Here is an 18,273-nt window from a genome sequence, read left to right as displayed (position 1 = left end):
GGCTGAGAGGTAAGGTGTGCAGCTTCTAGGGCCAAAGCGATACGACCGAAAAGAGGATATATATTCCTATTATTACAGTGCTGATGTTCTAACAGCATAGTATATGCTGGGACTTTACAACTCCTTTAATTTGGCTGAAGATAGATTAGAACTAACAAGAAACTCACCCAGAATTTGGCAGGCAAGAGTCTATGTTTTAAAAAACCTTCAAAGAAACATCCAGCCTTGGCTAATCCAATATTTTCATAACCTAAAAAAGGAACAGTATAATGAGAGCCTTAATGAAAGATGTTCCATATTAACTGTACAGTGATCAACTGTACTGCCACACTTCCCTGGAGTTTGAGCCCTTTGTGAGCCATAACAATTTTATTTAGGCTTTACATATTGTAAATTATAGAACCTTTAGATAGGCTGTGCACTTTGTAAATCATGAAATCTTTAGAAAGACCTTGCACATGGTGAACCATAGAATCATTAGGAAAGCTTTTCTCACTTAAACCTATAGAATGTTTAGGAAAGCTTTACCAGTTGTAAACCACAGAGCCTGTAGAAAGACCCTGCATTTGTAAACCATGTGACTTCTAGGAAGGTCCTGCTCATTATAAACCATGGAGCTTCCAGGAAAGCCCTGCTCATTGTAAATGTTGGAACCTCTAAGAAAGTCCTACATTTTATAATTGCTCTTTGCAAAGGATAGAAGCAGTGGTAAGTACTGTCCTGTCCGCCAGCCTTTTCCAAGAGACTATCTTTTAGCCCATCAACCACGGGTCCAATTACATACTACAAGCACAAACTTCATTTGGTGCAGAAAAGTTTAAGTTACCATAATACATTTATGTACCCCCGTTTCTGAGAAAAGAAGAATGTAGTTCTTTTTTTTCTTTTCTTTTCAAAGAATAAATGAGTCATCAAGGTCTGCTGTGTGAGCTTCTGTGTATTCTACAATTGCTTGGGATATTTTGTCCTAGATTCACCTTTTTTTTTTTTTTTTTTTTTTTAAGGTCACTTTAAAGAAAATAATTCCTAGTAGATATCCTGCAGTGGCAGTTGTAGTGGGTTCTTTCAGGGAACATCATTTCAAACTCAAGTTAATCTCTATAAAAGTGTTCTTAGCCTTCATAATAGACTAGTTCCCACACCTAGGCTGAACCTGAATTTGGCATTCTATTCTAAGTTTAATAATTTGCCTTGTGTGACACCCATTGAAAGAAATCAAATTATTGAGTATCTAAGCTGCACCAAGGCAACAAGTAATTCATGTATAATACCTGTGGATATTTATTACCTTTTTACTGAGCTCCATGACAATGACTTCACCCACGTTACTCTCCAGAAGGGTGGAACCTACTTACTGGACTGAGACTCAGGCTCAGAGATGACACAAATATGTAAATCCTGGTGCCTGTGCAGTTCTTAGCTGTGTTCAGGCTGATGACATCATCTCAGCCTAGGCAAAGTCACAGGATTCGTGCCAAGGATGGCTTCAGTTTCAAAGCAAAGAGCAATGTGCTATGTACAATAACCCCTACCAGTCAATTGGCAATCATCCTAAATTTTTCTGTCTGCTGTAAATTGAATGATAATATTGGATTGGTTCCCATCGGTCAACCACACTCTGCACATCATGGCCGTTTATACATTCTTGTTCAGGAATGTTGGATGGATTGTTACTATTTCTAACTCTCTTCTCTATACCTGCAGGAAGAATAATGTAAATTAATTGACTGTAAGGAAAATGGGCACCAGGGAGCAATTGAACGCCTGCTAGAGGCCTTCTTAACAAGCTAGGAATGGCTGGTAAAGATGAAAAACTTGGAGGCTGTTGTACTAACTGATATAATAAGGGTCTGTAACTGCTTTTCTGTCTATATATAAAATATTCTTTGATCCTGTAGAGGAGTTCAGACAAGGGTTTTCTAACGTCTACAAGGGCTTTGTTCTGTATTGCACCAAGGATCTTGGCGACTTCAGGCAAGAGGTAGACAGTTCTACTTGCTGGGGGTTCCAAGTAGAGTGAAGAGCCACAAGTTGCCTAGACCTGTGTTAGCTGAAATGTGGGTGGGGTAGGTTTTCAGATAAGGACCTGGTAGCATGGAAATATCAGTTTCAAGCAAGGACTTGTGTATATGGCTTTTTTTTATGTAGATGGACAAAAAAAACAACAGGTTAACGTAAATAATGTAAATCATGATTGTGTTTAATGCAAATGCAAGGTCCCACTGTTTAGTACCCCAGTCCCCCCTTTCCTACGTGGCAAGTCAAACCTATAAAATAATAGGAAAAAGTAAAAAAAAGTTAAAGTGACACGAAACTCAGGAGTTAAATCTTAAAAATACATTCAAGTACCTTTTAACTATTAACAATCATGTATCTTATTTGTGTATCACTCGGCTGTAGATCCTCAAATCATCTCTGAATTGGTGCTGACACAAATAAGATTGACGTTATTGTTAATAGTTAAGGTACTTGAATATATTTTTAAGATTTATCTCCTGAGTTTAGTGTCACTTTAAGCTGGCTATTTATTGCTCAAAGTTTGTCCAAGTTGAGCTGACTTTGCTGGAATTCTAGGTCTGTGTGGCCCCATCAGCACCCCTCTGTTCGACAAATGTCTTTTTTATTTTTGTTTTTTCAATTCATTTTTCTCGAAGGTGCCAGTCTGAAAATTCTCCGCTGAACAATGACTGAAGCCAGCCTGTTGCAGTCACTATTTAGGTATTCTAACAGCACACACCCATTGCTGTCAGAATACAATAGCCGGCAGGGAGGATTCTCCTATGGGGGCAATCAAGTGTTTTTCTCATTCAGCATGGCTCCTTAGACAAAAGTCGATTGAGTAATTGACTTTTGTCGAGCCGGCAGGGCCACCCAATGTAAGAATTTCAGCTGATTCCTCAAACACTCTCATATACGCAGAAAAGATAAATATTAAAAATAGATTTTATTATTAATACATATTTCAGATAAAAGATCTGTAATAAACTTTATGTAGTAATAATTATAATAAAAATCACATTTTAATATTTATTTTCTTCATATATGTCTAGGTATTTAATAGAAAATTACGAGATGAGTGAAATACATTCATCACAATAGTTAGAGGCAAAGTGTGACATTTAAGCTGTCACATGTCGGCTCTATAAATCAAGAACTGAGTGATCACATACTGCTGATCGCTCAGTTTATGATCTTCTCCCTGCAGAGAGTAGTCACTGTCAGTCCTCGCTCCCCGCAGGGATCTCCCCTCCCCTCTCTGTTCCTCCAGCCTGACTGGAGTGACAGACAAGGGAGGGGGCGAGCACAGCTGGCTCTGCCTCTGGCCTCTCTGCCAACTGTCAATCAGGTAGCAGGGTGGATTCCAACAATATTGTCCCGCTCCATTCCTGTGCAATAGCCCGATAAATGCTGAGTTTTGGGTCACAGGAAGACATTTGTAAATGTTCTTTTATGACCCCAAAGAGAACTATGGCCAAAAAAGGTTTGACCATAGTTTCTCTTTTAATGTCACAATAAAAGTCCCCAATGAATTTAAGGCAACATGAGTATGAGATCACAAGGGACAGCATAGTCTCCATGAGCTGTCTATCCAATAACCTGGAGAAGGGAGAGAGAGGGAGCAGTATATTGCCTTGCTGTGCCTGTGTGTTTGTGGAGACACACACAGCTCAATAGCACAAACAAGAGTGGCCGCATAGGAAACCACAAGGGAAAGGAGCCAGCCCAATACATATCAGGGCAGTGCCCATGAGACCAGTTGATTCTGCAGGAAACTTATGGTACTTTTAAACATCCAGGAGCTTCATCCATTATAAATAGTTTAAAATCCGTTTGGCTTTAATATCACTTTAAATGACCGCTCTAAGTCTCCAGGGGCAATTAACGTTACATCAAAGATGGTGGCACCTAGCAGCAGTCTCAGGGCTTTTGAATGTGTTCTCATTGATGAATTTTACAGGTAAATAACATGCATAAAATGTTCACTGCACACATAATCTTCTGGAATATTTTTGTTGAAGTGATGGCCTGGTGACTGGGTTTCTTCAAGGCTTACATAGCTGACCTTAACTTTAAAGGGTCCTCCTAGGCCCTCTTGCTTTACATACTCATTGATCTGGAGCAAGTATCAGATAAGGACTTCTGATTTTATTCTGACTTTCTCGGTCTGCATGCCAGTGATTCAGAAAGTCCTAAAGCCAGAGCCCTAGTGTGACAGCCAAGAAATAAGCATTTTGAGAAGGTCAGGTCAGCAGTCTCAGTGGCCATATGTATGTCATGACAGGCTTACTTTAGTAAGGAATAACCTCAGATAATTTGTATTGGCTAAATCGTGACGCCCGGAACGAAGCAAACAGAAAGAACAAGCAGATGATAGAATCTCGGGCTCCGTCTCATAAAGCGCTCTGTACAGATGCTGCCTGTCAGTTCTCAGTTGACAGCTTGATACCAGAGAAAGCTTGTGCATACTAATTGGCCTATTCCTGGCTTTGATATTGGCTCAGAACATGAGAACAAATGCCTATCATAAAAGACACTATCAAGACCCTGACACTGTGTGTAAATGGTAATGTGACAGACGTAATCGCGACGTCCGGGAGATAGAGACCCATTCATATTAATGGCCCTGGACTCTCTAGGATCTCTCTTGAGGACAGCATCGAGAACAAATGATCTTGAGCATAAGATCTTTTATTTATAAGGTGCCAATGTATTCCATCCTTGGGGACAGTATAAAACATGCAGAATGTATGGAAGCATGGTAATGTGCACTGATACAATAGACAAAAGAATTGCATTTAGGATGATCCTTACTGGGTTTAGGTATTGTCTTCTAGTCTCTCCTGACCAGTAATAAACAGACACTGGAAGGTACAGTTATTATCGTGGATCTGAAGTATTAAAAGCAATCAATGTTTCAACAACCGCAACTCTCGGGGACTATTTTAGGTACCATATTCTCTACAGAGTTCGATTATATAGAGGCTGAATAGAGGCAGATACACTCACAATCAATATACTGGATTGTACGGTCTTGTTAACCCCTTGTGTCCCCCACACCACTGTCATCATATTTGTAATGTTATTATTATTATAATACAGGATTTATACACTGAGTGGCCAGATTATTATGACCACCTCATCAGTACTTCGTTGGGCCGCCTCGTGACTCCACGAGATGACTTTGTTGGGCCGCCTCGTGACTCCACGAGATGTTGAAAGGTGATGCGAGGAATCTGACACTGCACTGTTGCCCTTCTGTTGTCTTGTACCAGTCTTGCCACTCTCCGTTCTGCCCTAACATTGACTAGTCGCTGACGGCCACAATTCGCACGTTCAGACCCAGATTTTCGGCTGACAGTCCACTAGTCTTTAAACACTTTAACAACAGCTGCTCTTGAACATTTAACGAATTCTGCTGTTTTGCTGATTCTCGCTCCATGGCTTGAGCGCCAACAATCATCCCACGTTCAAAGGCTGTTAAATCGCGTTGTTTACCCATATCTTCAAAAAATCACTTCTACTGTCGTGGTAAACAACCTGTTTCCCTATTTATAATGGTCTGGCCCTCTAGCAACTTCAGCGCAAAATTATAGCTAATTTGCCTACAAACGTCAGGTGGTCATAATAAACTGGCCACTCCAGTGTATAGTGCCAACCGTTTTCACAGCGCTTCACAATCTAAGAAAGATATTACAGTTACAATACTGGTCAAGACAAGATGGTAAGGAGGGCCCTGCCCGTGAGAGTTTACATTCAAATTGTGAGAGAAGAGCTTTTAAATGCTGTTATTTCTACAAATAAAGTGTGTGTGTATATGTACAGTATGTGTGTGTGTGTGTGTGTGTGTGTGTGTGTGTGTGTATACATATATAATTTTGTTTTTTTTAGTGTTAATTTGGTGGCCCTCTATAACAGCATTTTAAAAATAGATGCAAAATGTCCTGTATGACTATATGAGAAAAGAACTTTAAAATTATAGCTGTTCTATGGCCAAAACAACAGTGACCCATCTTACACGTACCAGTTGCTTGCCTGCTGCCTCTGGAGGGATAAACTGATGAACTGATGTCACTTACTGGAAAGCTCCCTATAATACTCTGGGTTGTGGCATAGCATGACTCACTCAAATATTTCATTTAGATCATTGTTGGATTAAGATGTAGCGATACTCGTACTGTATTGGCTTACTTTACAGTTTTTCATTTATCTCCGAGGAGTGAGCATTGCATCCAGCTGTCCACAGCTGCTAGGTGACTGGTATAAAATTACACTGCTCGCAGTTCACTAATTGCCAGTGGGCAATCCAGTTGTTTCGCTAGATACTGATCAGAAACATTTGGAAATAATTACTGTAACTGTGTATTAAATCATTTTGTCTTAATGGGAAGTAGGGAAACTGGAAACCTCAAGAGTCTGTGGAAATGCTAATCACGTAAACAGCGTAATTGGATTTTCAAAGCTCTGCATTAATAGTCATTGTAATCGTATGCTGGTATATATACTGCCTGGCCAAAAAAAAGTCACACTCTAATATTTCGTTGGACCGCTTTTAGCTTTAGAAGACGCATTCACTGTAACATTGTTTCTAATAAGCTTATGGCTTATGCAATATCACAACATTTATTTCCATCCAAAGTAGATCTTTTAGTGATGATGTGAGAGTTGAACCACTGTGTAAAGTATTCTCCAGTACGTCCCAAAGATTCTCAATTGGGTTAAGGTCTGGACCCTGTGGTGGCCAGTCCATGTGTGACAATGATGTCTCATGCTCCCTGAACCACTATTTCACAATCTGAGCACGATGAATCCTGGCATTGTCATCTTGGAGTATGCCCGTGCCATCATTTTGATTTGGATTTCTCTTCTGTACATGTACTGTCTATTTCGTTTAGGGATGCCCCGATACCGTTTTTTTGGTATTGAGTACGAGTACCAATATTTATATTTTGGTACTTGTCGATACCCAGTACTGATACCGGTACTTCCGCTAGCATGGAGCAGTCTTCCCAGGCTATCAGGAAGCTGTGATGCGTGTCATTACCTGCCACCCGGCTTCCTGATTGGCTGGGAAGCCGGCTTCTCAGCCAATCAGCATGGAGCCGGCTTCCCGAGCCAATCGGGAAACCAGGAATCCTGTAATTTACTCACCACATGGCTTCCTGATTGGCCGGGGAGCTGGCTTCCCAGCCAATCAGCATGGAGCCGGCTTTCCGAGCCAATCAGGAATTGGGTCATTTACCCGGCTTCCTGATTGGCTAGAAAGCTGTCTTCCTGCTGATTGGCTGGGGTCATTACCTACCGCCCAGCTTTCTGATTGGCCAGGAAGCCTGCCACACGTTCTCTCACGGCACTTCCGGTCAGAGGAAATCTCCCTCTAACCAGAAGTTTCGGTATCGGAGCTTTTGGGCAAGTATGAGTACTCGCCTAAATACTTGGTTTCGGTACCGATACAAGTATTGGTGCATCCCTAGTTTTGTTCATTGATAACAATAAACTATTAACACGTTTTTTAAATGTTTTTATTTCTGAAAGTATTCTTACTTTACAGCATTTTTCACACCTGCCTAAAACATTTGGACGGTACTGTATATAATACCATTTATAGCTCAAACCACATCTAAAGCAATGCTTGGCATGCTGTATTTTATTGATCACCAGGCGTATAAAGGCTTTAAGTTTTATCACCGTTTTATCTCTTGATGATTTTATTCTAGACGTGGAGCAGCTGAGAGGCTGCTAAGAAGAAGCATACATAACACCTTGTCCTTTTTCTTTTGTTAGAGGGTTAAAGACTTCATTAAATGTACTAAGTGAATGTTCTTTAAACCCTGTATTAAATGTTTTTAAAGCAAAGGTTTTATACACAGTAAAAAAAAAAAGAAAATTAAACACATTTTCGAAGTTTAATACTTAAATAAAAAATTCTTACTGATTTATTTTTTATAGATTTCCTTTAATAGACAGGGATGTCATTATTGTTGGTATCCTATAATGTTATAGTACCATAAGATGTGCATAATAATATTTCTTAAAGGGACTGTTATAGCATTTGTAATTGTTTAAAAAACACAAGAAATAAACTTGCTATAAATAGTCTGCAAGTTGTTTTTAAAAGCTTATTTTCTATGTGTAGTTTGTAAATGACGTTAATTACATATTCAGCTCTGCTTCCTGTTTTACCTTGCTCTGTAATGCCTTTGCTTTACTGCTCCTCCTCACATTGCAAGCCTGTGAGTCAGCCAAGATGCTTGAAAACTATGCATTCGCAATGTGGTTGATATTGTATTATAACAGATAGCGATCAGGGAGGCCGAGAGAGAGAGAAAGAGAGAGAGCTCCCTCTAGTGGCTATTTTTAAATCTCTAGTTTTAAAATCATCACAAAAATATGGAACAGGTATGTAAAAGTGTGAAAGTCGCAAACTTCACTTTAAAGTTATTATAATGCTACTGTATTAAAAATGTCCAACAGTGAGATAATGGTTGTTGTATCTATGGAGAAAATGAGAGCACTGTATCATTTTCACCATAGTGTTCACTTTAATCCAGCACTTTCCAGCACTATATACTTGCCTTTCTTTCACTTCACGGTCACCTGCCGCAAGAGCAGGAAAGTCCTTTGCAAGCTTTAAGCCCACTAAACTCCCCCTTTTAATATTTTTAACTACAGGGGGTAGGGGAGTGCAGATAATTATCAGTGAATGGGCTCACTGGTCAATAAGAAAGTGTAACAGGGGTCGCGTTGGCATGAATAAGAAAACTGTTTTTTATTACTATCTGTGCCCCCATTAGGGGGATTTACAATGATTTCCTGTCCATGTGAGACTCTGTCATCTGCATAGGAAATGAGGGTAAATCAACTGAGATGGAGACACGGTCGGCAATAAAAACCAAACAAAGGCTATAACCCTTCCCCACTGTGTCCAAAGAAAAAAAGGTTTGGCAGAAGTTGTGCTTTAATAGATAATACTGTGTGCAGTATTGTAATGATAGCCTCTAGAATGTTTGGTCAGAAACAAAATTGGGCCATATACTGCCTGAGCAGCACTGCAACAGAATAATTAATTTAAAGCCGTCTGGCACATGTGCCTAAACAATATACTGTACGAATCCTAATTATCTCCCAAATGATATAGCAGCCTCTATAAATCATTATGCAGCCAGACAGATGGGGCCTTTGAAGAATGTCTTCTTTGTGCATCCATCTTTCTTTTTTTTTTTTTTTTCCTTTTACTCTTTTTCTGTCCTTGTTTCAAGGGTTCCTATGCTACCACGGACATGCAGTTATGGGATTTGTTATTGGAAATGTCTGGTTGTCGATGGGGATTTGCTCTTACCTCCACAGTGGAAAATTCTGCTCTAAAACTGGCTATTCTGCCATTTTGATTGCACACATGTACAGATATCTTAGCATGGCAAACCGGGTTAATAGATTGATAGTGTCCCTGAGAATGGGGCTTGGGTAAGTCTCATCTGCCTGTCTTTTTGGAGTCCCAGCTTCCGCTGCTGTTTCTTATGTGACTGTCTTCCAATTGGGAAGAGGGAAAAGTTAGACAGATCTGAGCTTTTGTAGCAGTGTGACCCAATGCGCTTTTTTAAAAAGCTAAATGTGCTCATTATGCCTTCTAAGGGTAACTTTGAATGGACTTATCCTATCCTGAAATCTGGTCATTGGCAGCTTCAGGTTGCTTATGGCCACCCATAAAGGACAGCTTCACTTTTAGTGAAGTTGGTCATTAAAAAATTCCCCCCACCTGAATGCAGCCTACCTGGGATAATACCTTCATGCCTGAACCAGAAATCTTTCCTCCAAAAAGATTTGAGCTGTCGTCTCCTCATTCGGTGCATGTGCACAGTGGCTCTGATCATTCCTTTGGGTAAACCATAGTCATTGGGGCCAAGGCACGCATGCACAGTATGGAGACGTGCCGGCCAGAGCCTTGTCAGAGGAAAGATTACTAAAAAGGGAAGGAAGGTAACTAATATGCCACGGGAAGATGCACTCGGGGCTGGAGGGGTTTACTAAAGTACATATCACTGAAGGTGACGTTCTGTAATTAACAGGTAAATCCAGGCAAGTAACTCTGCTACGTATTAATAAATCATTACATTTATTTATTTTTCACAAAACTAGTGTAAGTATGATTTGACTTTGACAGTTTCTTGTAATCTCCTGTACAACACCACTCAGCCAGGAAGAGAGAGGGGCAAGGTTGGGTACCAGGCAGGTGTGCTGCATGTAAATTTGTGGATCCTGCTTGGCAAATTAGACAGAGAAGCCCTATATGACCTGTAGGTATCCAGTAGTGATTGAACATTCAGGTATGGTCTAACCACTACAAAAATTGTCACATGAGAATTTGCCATGGACATGCAGGCTTGGCTCACTCCAGTGAGCATGCTTATCATTCAAGATGGGGAAGAGAAAGAAAAACATCCCAGATGCTGGCTTTTCTCTAGGAAAGTAAAGATTTAGTTAGGTAAATCCAAAATTGTCCATTTCCTCCCAGGGGTTCCTAGAGTAGTTGGAGAGTGCGCATAGACATAGTCTTTCTTGTGTGTGTTTTTCATGGGAAAATATCCATAATGGTTTCACAAGCAGCAGTGAAACTGACAGAGGTTCTGCCCCTTCCCAGTCTATCCAAGTGTAAAATACACTGTATGACCAAATGTTTTTGGGCACCTGACCATCACCACACCTATATAAGCCTGTTGAACATCCCGAAAATGAAGGATAGCAACTTCCATGATCCTGTGAGGGCTTTCCACAAGTTCAGGGCACTATGCAGGTCACTCAAGTACCTCCACACCAAACCCATGAAACCATGTATTTATGGAGCCGGCTTTGTGCACAGAAGCAAAGTCATGCTGGAACAGAAATGGACCTTCTTTAAACTGCTGCCTCAAGATTGGATGTGCACAATAATTTAAAATGTCTTTGTATTCTGTATTATTAACAATGCTCTTCACTGGAAACACCTAAACTCAATACTTCGTCTTGACTACTGCAACTCCCTCCTCATTGGCCTACCTCTACACAGGCTATCCCCCCTTCAGTCTATCATGAATGCAGCTGCTAGACTCATCCACCTAACCAACCGCACAGTGTCTGCAACCCCCCTCTGTCAATCCCTGCACTGGCTTCCTCTAGCCCAAAGTATAAAATTCAAAATATTAACAACTGCGTACAAAGCCATCCACAACTCTGGCCCCGGCTATATCTCCAACCTGGTCTCTAAGTATTACCCTAACTGTCCCCTCCGCTCTTCACAAGACCTCCTGCTTTCCAGGTCCGTCATCAACTCCTCCCATGCTCACCTCCAGGACTTCACTAGAGTATCTCCCATCCTATGGAACTCTCTACCCCGACCTGTCCGTCTATCTCCCACACTGACTGCCTTTAGGCGATCCCTTAAGACTAACTAAGACCCTAACCACTGAACAATCACTTTCTCAAACAATCATTGTCTTAAATTATATTGTGACTGTAATGTCTTCCTTATATAGTAAAGTGCTGTGCAAACTATTGGCGCTATATAAATCCTGTATAATAATAATAGTACTTTGGTTTTGGAATGGGATGTTCAACAAGCTGATATTGGTGTTATGGTCAGTTGTCCACAAACTGTAGTGTAGTTTGGGCTTAAGATAGGCTTTAAACATTTGCTGGCAGGGTGGGCAACACCTTGAAAACTGTCCTGCAAATGAGGAGATTGCCAATAAGAGATGACATTTACAGCTGTAGTCAGGTAATAATGGCTGACCTAAAATGTTGTTGACATGTATATTTTTTGCCCTCTTCTCTGCTGCAAAATATCCACTTAAAGGAGAACTATGACATGAGTGAGTTCCACTCACCTCATAGTTCTAAGCCGACCTGTGACAATGAGACTGTCACAGGTCGGCTCAGTAGATCGGGAGGTGAGGGAAAACATACCGGGTTCCCTCACCTCTCGATCCTGTCACGGCTCTCTGCCGTGACAGGGGGAGGGCTGGATTCCCCTCTCCCCGCTCCGATCTGCCAGCGCTGACTGGTGGAACGGGAGGGGGCGGGTACAGCTGGCTCTGCCTCTAGGTAGGCAGAGCCAGCTGTCACTCACGCAGCTGGGCGGATCCCGTCATCTAGGTCGGGATCCGCTCCAGGTGCGGCGTCTCAGTATACCGCAAGCTTTAGCTCGCGGTATACTGAGCTCCCGTTACCCTAAGCAGAACTATGGGGGGAAAACACTGACCCCATAGTTCTCCTTTTAACTCTGAAAACGATATTCCCAAAGACTGCTGTGTGCACTTGTCGAGATTTCCCTACCGCATAAACAAACATGATAAAACCGTAAATATATTCACTGCTGCTTTACCCAGTAAAAGGCAAAATAGCACATTAACAAATGAATGTGTTAAAAGGAAGAGAGAGGATCTTGGATGTTAAAAGTGTCAATTAGATAAAACAAAGAGGTTGTTCCTCATTATTCAGGAGAGCTTAATAAGGTGGTCAGATGTAGTCAATGTTTGTGATTTATGCTTTGAATTGTAATATGTTAATTAAAGAAGAGACACAAAAAAGGTGCCATGTTTTCTGGGTTTCACAGCTTTATACGACAGTAAAGAATGTTCCTGGTTAAGTACATTGCCTGACATTCTGTAAGTAAACATAAGCTCATAACATTATTGGAGCATCAGAACTGTGGGGAATCCGTACAAGGTGCAATTGGGAAGACCTGATATAAAGTATTCCAGCACAGAAATCATCTATAGACACAATACTGCAATGGGTCAGTCTGAAATAACAATGAGGGCATAAATGTGTAGGGCATGTCTAAATGTACGTTTTGTCACAAACTACAAGTCGTTAGTGATTAAGGACCCATCCACACTGAATCTGTTGTGTTGCGATCTGGTGTATTGCAATATGTTTTTCAATGGAAAGGAACGGCACCGAAAACTGAATGGGTGTTAATGGGGCTAATTCACACTGATGCGTTCCGTTACATTGTGCTGAGAAAAGTACACCATGCACTTGGGGCGTTCCAAGGCCGAATGTCACCCAGAGTGGGTACCGAGTGACACCCTGTTGTGACGTCACCACGCACTGCACGATGACATCATCACGCATGCGCAGCCATCTTGGTCATACCTGCCGGCAGCCATCTGGGTGATGGACCAGCAACCGGCAGGATAAGGTATGCCGCCGGGTCCCCTCCTCTCTCCTGTAACTGTCGGGCTCTTGGTCCATGACCCAGTGCCCGACTTTTCAGAGGGGGTGACGCCAAAATGGCTGTCAGTCATTTTGGTGTCACCCCTTCAATGGTGTCACCAGGGTGCGGGCCGCACCCCCCTAGTGACGCCACTGACATGCACTACTTTTTTTTAGTGTAACGTAACTGATCCGGTGTGAACTAGCCCCATTCAGTGCCCTTCCATTCGCATCCAATGAAAAATGGATCACATCTGATCAGAAGGAAGTCAGAAGGTACAATTGCAAGTCAACGTACCCTCCGTTGACTTGTGATTTCCTTACACTTTAGGGTGTATTCACACCAAAAGCAGATCTATGGGCAAAAAAAAAAAAGCCATAGGTCACAGAGCATGTACACACAATCACAATGGTGATCCTGCCAGAAATGCAGCTGCCCAGTCACTTTCTTAAATGGGGTGAAAACACTGAAAAGGTGGTCAGCGTTGTCACCTCTATGGCAGGACTACTGCAGTATGTGCTGATGTATTGTACATTGACATAGCATACAGGGGAGTGATCAGCACTCTCCTAGTACACACTTTTTTTATCTTTTGCTACATGTGCTCCAAGATGGAGACTCTCATAGTTTAGAGTTAGGACCGCACTACATAGAGGTGCCTTGGCGGTGCGGCTTTCACATTTTCTGCGGAAGACGTGTATCTAAACCTCTGTTTTTAACCTTAACGGTGAGGCAAGTTTTTTTGCATGCTGGCTGGTGAGTGTGCTGGGAAACTCTTTGCTTAAGAGGATCAGCAAGGCACAACATTGTGCAGCATCACTAAGCAGAAAACACAGCTTTCGGATGTAATAAACAAATAGGACTGCTCCCTTGTGCATATATCATTACACACTATACAAAGGATCAAGCGTTCTAAAAATATAACAAACATTTTCTAGATATACATTAAGCAACTCACTATTACATGAGTATCTAAAAGCAATAAATGGCTAAAGCTCTCCTTTAGAGATTATTATAAACAGTGATCATACTAATCTATGATTGAAACATGGTGGTTGGTCTGTGTGCAACTACCTGCAACTGTTACAGGCACCCTTAAGGTCCCCACACACCTTACGTTAATCGTACGATAATCGCGGGAAATCCCGCGATCGTACGATTATCGTAAGGTGTGTGGAAGCCGTGCGACCTCTACTACTGTAAGGTCGCACGACTTTAAACTTACGAACATGTTTGCAAACCCGCCGAGCATCGTACGATGTTCGGCGGGTGTGTAGCATGTTCGTAAGATAAAAGCCGGACGGGCCGGTGTGCGCAAGCGCACACTGCCCGTTTGGCATTGCGGTCATCGGAAGCCCGCCCCTCAGGGGGCGTGGCATTCGATCATTGCAAGTACGATCTGCCTATGCACCTTACAACCATCGCAAGACAAAAGTCTTGCGATGGTTGTAAGGTGTGTGCCCAGCCTTAGGCGGATCAGTCTAGTGTGTGTGGGGGGTAATTGAGCTTTTGGAATGGATTTTCCTTGCCAATCCTCCGCAACAGCGGCTTGATCTGGGTCGGGCATCTGTCATATCATGGCACTGGACTATAGGGAAAGATCCGAAATCATACTCTGTCCTAGCCTGAGGAATTAATAAAATAGCAAAATTCACCTTCACCCTTGGATTGGAAATGAATCTAAGGGTCAGTCCTTGACTTTCAGTTACGTAGATGCACACACTACTGTGATTGGACTTCAAGTGTTAATATCTGTGTGACGATTAGGGCTAAATGCTTCCTGCCAGAAATGTACATAATGGCTGTTATTATTAAATTATTAGTGCTTGCTTGTTTGCTTTGTGGGTGAAGAAACCTGATCGGAAATTTGTAAAAGACTATTGTGCTTTTAACTCCCAGACAATTCAAAATGTAGACTGGATTCTTTTTAAACTGCCTTTGATCACGATGTGCGCACAGATTATGTGGCGACAGCATTATCGCAGCAGCGAATAGGGTACAGTAAAAATCTGCAAATATAGTGATGATAAAAAATAAGCAAGCAGAGCCTGTATTCTTCTGTAGTTTAGCAGTAGAACTGGCGTTAGGAAAACGATGATAAATATATTTTGGTTGCTCTGTTAAAGTGACACTAAACACGGAAGTTATATCTTAAAAATACATTCAAGTACCTTAACTACTAACAAAAAATGTATCTTATTTGTGCATCACTCAACTATAGATCCTCAAATCATCTCTGAATTGGTGCTGACACTTTCCTTCTGGAGGGTGACTACTTTTGTTCCCCATGGTCTCTGTGCAGAGGCGTCCCGAGTGCCCGACTTTTCAGAGGGGGGTGACACCAAAATGACTGTCAGTGATTTTGGTGTCACCCCTCCAATGGTGTCACCCGGGTGCGGGCCGCACCCCCCTTGTGACGCCACTGTGCCTGTGTGTGTTGCAAAGTAGACACCACTTCAAGCTCACTCCCATGATGGACTAAAGTCTCATATTTAGTTTACTAATTTGCATTGAGATTCTAGTCCATCATGGGAGTTAACTTGGAGTGGTGACTACTTTACAACACACACAGGGACCATGGAGAACAAAAGTAGCCACCCTCCAGAAGGAAGGACAGCGTCAGCATGAATTCAGAGATGATTTGAGGATCTACAGCTGAGTGATGCACAAATAAGATAAATTTTAGTTAATAGCTCGGGTACTTGAATGCATTTTTAAGACTTAACTCCTGAGTTTAGAGTCACGTTAAGCATTAACAAACTCCTCTTAAATATTCATCTTCAGTCCACAGATTACCCTTTCCAGTACTTTTTTTTTTTTCTTCTTTCATGCCAGTCGATGTCCTTAGTCTGATGGCATCATCAATCGAGCTACTTTCTGTGTCCAGCCTGTGACTGGACAGTGAAAAGACAGTGCATTCACTTCCTATCAGCATGCTTCTTGTCAACACATCAACTCATTGGCTCCTTGTGCTTCTTCTTCCTGCTCACTTATACTGTATATGGTCATTTTGGCAGCAGCCAGGTTCTCTTATAATTAACTGTCAAAGTACTATAGATATTCTTTTAGGGAATCCTCTTTTTTGATAGCCAAATCATTACCTAATGGTTGACCACCACCTGAGGCAACTTTCCTTATTTTGTTCATATCATTGACTTGAGTTTGTATTTATTTTATTACATCTGTTTGTTTTGATGATGCCTCCCGAAAATTTTCTGTCAATCTGTGTCAGTGACATCAGCATTGTTGCTTGAAAGAGCTCCGACAGAAATGATCGGCCAAAAATATGCAATGACTAACATAATCCTCCGTATCCCACCACCTACTTTCCTATTAGTGACAGTCTTCTGGAGAACAGAGAGGAGGGAGGAAAGTTATAATCAGATTACATACAGGTTCTCTATAAAGGATCCTGCAGTCTTACACAGTGATTTTGACATGACTGTATTTGCAAATTAACAACTAAAAGGAAGGCTCGATTCCTAATCTGGGTGGAGGTGCTGGTGCGGAATGTTAATACTTATATTTATATGTAGCACAATGTAGTTCCAAATTGATCTTTACCTTATTTTGTCTTTCTCTGTTAGAGTGTGACGTAGGCCTTTTCTTTTTATTAGAGAATCTTCAAATAAGGAGATATTGTAGGTAAGGGCTGGACAACTCCCAGGAGCCAGGTAGCCAATGTTCCCTAAAAATTACGTCTGGTGCCTAATTTTTGAGGTTTTCTCTACTTGTTGTTGCTGGAGCTGGCTTCTAAAGAAATATGGATTTGACAGGCTGGCTCCTGAATTCCATATTACTTTGTCTACCCCTGCTATAGGGGATACTGTAGAGCAGTGGAATGAATGTGCTCCGTGAAAGGATTACCCTCTGCTCCTGTGCTGGGGACTATTGTAAATGTAGGATTTTCTGTCACTTTCTGTGTCTGTGGTCACCAGGACAAAAGACAAGGGTGAATCTATCACCCCTTGAATCTATCACGTGGGACACAGGCAGCATTAAAGCTTGAGGTGTTCTAGCCCTTCTACAAACTATAGCTAAAAAAAAATAGCTATATATAAACTTTAAGGTTAAACATAATTGAGAAAAAATGTGTATATGTTGTATGTGTTTGCAGGTACATAACATTATAATGGGGTTGAACTCCAACCTCTTTAAAGTGACACAAAACTCAGGAGTTACATTTCAAAAATGCATCCAAGTATCTTTTAACTGTTACCAAAAATGTATCTGATTTGTGTATCTCTCAGCTGTAGATCTACAAATCATCTCTGAATTGGTGCTGACACTGTCCTTCCTTCTGGAGGGTGGCTACGTTTGTACCCCTTGGTTCCTCTGTGTTGTAAAGTAGCCACCGCTCCAAGCTCGCTCCTGTGATGGTCTACAATCTCAGTACAAATAAATTTGAGATTGTAGTCCATCATGGGAGCAAGCTTGGAGTGGTGGCTACTTTTACGACACACACAGGGACCATGGGGAACAAAAGTAGCCAGCCCCTCAGAAGGAAGGAAAGTGTCGGCATGATTTCAGAGATAATTTGAGGATTTACAGCTGAGTGATTGTAATGCGCCCTTGTTATACTGAGGTAAAGTGGATCTCAGCTGCGGTAAAAATCCCTTAGTGGTTTTCAGGTGCGGCAATCAGGCTGGAATCCCAGGCGTCGCTCTCAATCAAAACGAAGAGTTTGGAATTCATACATCATTTGCCGCAAAACACAAAGTATAAGGAAAGGCCTAATGAGGTATATTATCTCATATCCCTAATAGGCATGTTAGGTTGAAATTATAATGAAATTAATTAATTCCAGTAGGTAGTCTTTAAGCATAAACAACAACTGAACTGAAGTAGACAAAGTTCCCAGTGGTAATAGATAGGTATTATCTCGTAATACAATGTACTGTAACCGTTCCAATTGATGGTATTCAATTGTAAGCCAGCAGAGCTTGGCAACAGTCCCCCTCCAATACCAGTACTTGCACTTTAGAGGCAGGGCCCCCTGTGTCTCCTCGGAATAGGATGTTAGCTGAAGAGATCCGTTCTGAAGAGGCTGCTGCAGGGATGGAGGACTTGAGGCGCCTGGC

At 41.6% G+C, this 18,273-nt stretch overlaps 1 protein-coding gene across 1 annotated transcript in view; it reads left to right on the top strand.

Annotated features, from left to right (window-relative positions):
- TYRO3 (TYRO3 protein tyrosine kinase) overlaps positions 1–18,273 on the top strand; it is a 157,215-nt gene that overhangs the window by 27,461 nt on the left and 111,481 nt on the right. The window lies entirely within an intron of this gene.

The sequence above is a fragment of the Nanorana parkeri genome, unplaced genomic scaffold (genome assembly GCF_000935625.1).
Source record: "Nanorana parkeri isolate BGI_ZX_2015 unplaced genomic scaffold, ASM93562v1 scaffold430, whole genome shotgun sequence".
Classification (NCBI taxonomy): Eukaryota; Metazoa; Chordata; class Amphibia; order Anura; family Dicroglossidae; genus Nanorana; species Nanorana parkeri.
This window is presented reverse-complemented; position numbering and strand designations above follow the sequence as displayed.